General features: G+C 28.6%; 1 non-coding gene across 1 annotated transcript; it reads right to left on the reverse strand.

The window, feature by feature from the left end:
• Positions 1-1,126: 1,126 nt before the first annotated feature.
• On the reverse strand, positions 1,127-1,199 carry Trnad-auc. Its single transcript has one exon. It is a non-coding gene; the product is annotated as a tRNA-Asp (tRNA).
• Between the last annotated feature and the right edge of the window lie 2,112 nt (positions 1,200-3,311).

Raw genomic sequence — 3,311 nt, forward strand, 5'->3', positions numbered from 1 at the left:
TGAATGTATGATTGCAAATCTCGTCTGAAATTCTAAAGACAATTATTATCAACAATACAAACGGAATACGAATATTCATAAATTTCAATCTGTCTGGTTGTAATTCCAAACGAACGGATTGTGAAAAAGTCAAATAAGTTTGAATCTTCTATCGAAAAATCATCAACATGTTGACCATCGAATATCTGACAACGATACATGATTTTCGATATTAATAATATTTCTTCTAATATATAAAATATATTACATTTTAACTAATTTTTAATTGAACACATTTAAAATTTTATAGACATACCATCCCCCTGAGCTGGCTGAATAGGGCCCTATATTGAAATAATAATCTTCTTCTGTATCAAAAGGCTTCACTAAATATATATGCGGTATTGAGTTTTCTTTCGCTTTTCCTCTTATATATCGTAAACAGCTCGACGGATTTTATTTTAGCTTTGAATCAAACTAAATGAGAAACTAGTCAAAAAAATTTGTAATTATGTTTGCCGCCTAAATCTCGACATTTCGACAAACGAAATTGTTAATCATTTAAAAATTGCATTTGATAAATTAAAACAAAATGATTTAACAGTGAAACCCCCTCCGATGACCGGTGGAGGGCACGCTGTAAAATTCAAATGAATTGTCATGAACTCTCCTCACATCACGTTTTGATATCAAACGTCATTTTTTTTATATTTCATGTTATTTTTATGTTTTATTGCCATATAAATTTTTTTAAAATTTTTATTGTACTTATAGTTGTAATTTTTAATTATTAATTTATTCAATTTAAATAATGTTTAGATGCTGAGCACCAAAAAAACGTAATGTACTTCTGTGCCCAAAACACCATGTCTTTTTATTTCCCCATTAAGTTTTAAGTAAGATATTTCAATTTTTGTGCAATTTGTTTTTTCATGTCTTTAATTGTTGTTTTATGACAATGAAACAGGCCCTGAAGATGACAGTATAAAAACTGTCGAAAGCTCGGCGAAAACTGAAAGGAAGTTTTTCTCTGTGTTGACCTCTTCCGTAGATCCTCCGAAAAAAATCATGTTTCCAGCAGGTTGATACCCCAGCTCATCGTTATATAATTCAATTATTTAAGGTTTTAAGTTGAGATAAAAAAGTCAGTCACGAGCGGGATTCGAACCCACGACCTTCGGCTTGATACGCCGATACTCTACCACCTGAGCTATCGTGACTTCTTGAAGCTATCTTGAAGTCACGATAGCTCAGATGGTAAAGTAGCGGCGTATCAAGCCGAAGGTCGTGGGTTCCAATCCCGCTCGTGACACTGACTTTTTTATCTCAACTTAAAACCTTAAATAATTGAATGATATTAATTGGTCAAGCGGACCACGAAAAATTGTGAACTTATGATAATCTTAAGATCGTTTACAATCAAATAAATCTTTCTTTTTTTCTACTAGAGCAATGAATACTGCGTGACAAAGTGAACTGGGATTAATAAAAAAAATGATAACCGTCAAAAACGAGAACAACATAATTATAACACTAACTTGGATTAAAATTAAAAGTTAAACAAAAATAAATATAAAATAAATTCTTCTTCTTTTCATTTGAGCGTAGTTTGAAATCATAAAATTGGTTCTTATGTATAACAGAAGAACGTGTTTTTCTATCAATGCTACTTCTCTTAAAATATGAAATAATTACTTTATACACCAACTATTTCATATTTTTAAAATATCTCAAATTAACTGAAGAATCATTTGTTTGTATGTAGAATATATATCTAGAATGGGTTAATAAAAACGGTTAATTCGAAATTAGAAAGCATTCATTCTATTCATTTCAAGTAAAAAATCGTTAATCTAACGGAAAAAATATACAGTATATGTGTATACATTCCCTTATGTGTATACATACAATCAGTACCTATGCTCCGTCTTACCATTAATCAATGACCACGTTATCTCGACAAGCTTGTTACTAAACAAGTTACTAGATAGTGAGTAACGACAAACTCCCCTCTCATCTCTGTTTTCACCAATATTTCCCATAAGAAACGGAACAGGGGACCCAACAATTGGACTCGCTCGCCCGAGAACCTTTTTTCCATCACGGGTCATGCCTACAACCTCCTTGTAAAGGAGCAAGGCATAGCAATCTTTCTCTAGAAACACGATAGCTGCGTGGGTTTTGTCCAAGAAACAGGTGTCCGTTTGTCATATTGGTTTGGCCGATCCTTATCCGGTGCTTGGTCTATAAAATATATATTCTGTATTTTTAAAAAAATCAAAAATTAATAGAAGTAACATTTGTTTTTATATTTTGTTTTTATTTTTTTATATTAATTTTTATGTAGTATAAGACAATTTTATATTTTTTTAATTCTAAACTTAAAAGAATATTCCTTTATTTTTATTAATCCATATTTGCTTACATAATTGACCATATTAATTATTCCAATTAATTATTCTTTTTATCTAAGGTTGAGATGAAAACTTAGGGTCACTATATTTTTATATTTAATTTTTTATAATTTATACTTATATTGATATAATTTTCATATGGAGACCTATCATGTATCATAACAATTGTTACTTTACATGCTTTCATTTCAATAACAATTTCTAAGTTTTCTAATGCACTAAAGAAATGATTAATTTCAAATTAAAAAGGGGTTAATTTGAAATAAAAAAAGAGCTCATATAAAGCTAAAAAAAAGTTAATTTTAATTTAAAAAAAGATTACTGTGAAGTGTAAAAGGGATAATTTAAAATGTTTCGTTGATGTTAGAAAGGATTAGTTGGAAATTTAAAACAGTTAATTTGAAGTCAAAAAAGATTAATTCGACGAAAAATAGCTAAAATAGCTGACAAGTTTAACAGTACGTTTTACAGATAAAAACATACTTATATTGAAAATCTTTCATAGATTACAACATTACACCTTTACAAACAGTATTTATTAAATTAGATCCCGCTAGAAAATAATCCGTGGAACGGCGAAGCACCGTATTTTGAAGAAATTCAAAAGTAATTACTTGCAACTATTATTACGAAAGCTATGATAAACTAAACTTGATAAAATAAAAAATATATTATTTAAATTAATTTATCAATAGTTGCGAGCAAAAATAAAATCTTAAGACCTGCAGATACTGAATTTTGATGAGACCGGCTTCTAAAAATTTATTTTATAATATATGAACAGTTTTTTATTCTTTCATTTGACCATGTATTAAATATTTATATAATATAAATTAACTAATATAAATTTATCTAAAAATGCCAAATTTTGTAAGCTTCGAATAAAGAAGAAATAATTAAAAGGAAACTAGAGTGAGA

This window comes from Cimex lectularius, unplaced genomic scaffold (assembly GCF_000648675.2).
Source record: "Cimex lectularius strain Harlan isolate CLEC.00 unplaced genomic scaffold, Clec_2.1 scaffold28, whole genome shotgun sequence".
Classification (NCBI taxonomy): domain Eukaryota; kingdom Metazoa; phylum Arthropoda; class Insecta; order Hemiptera; family Cimicidae; genus Cimex; species Cimex lectularius.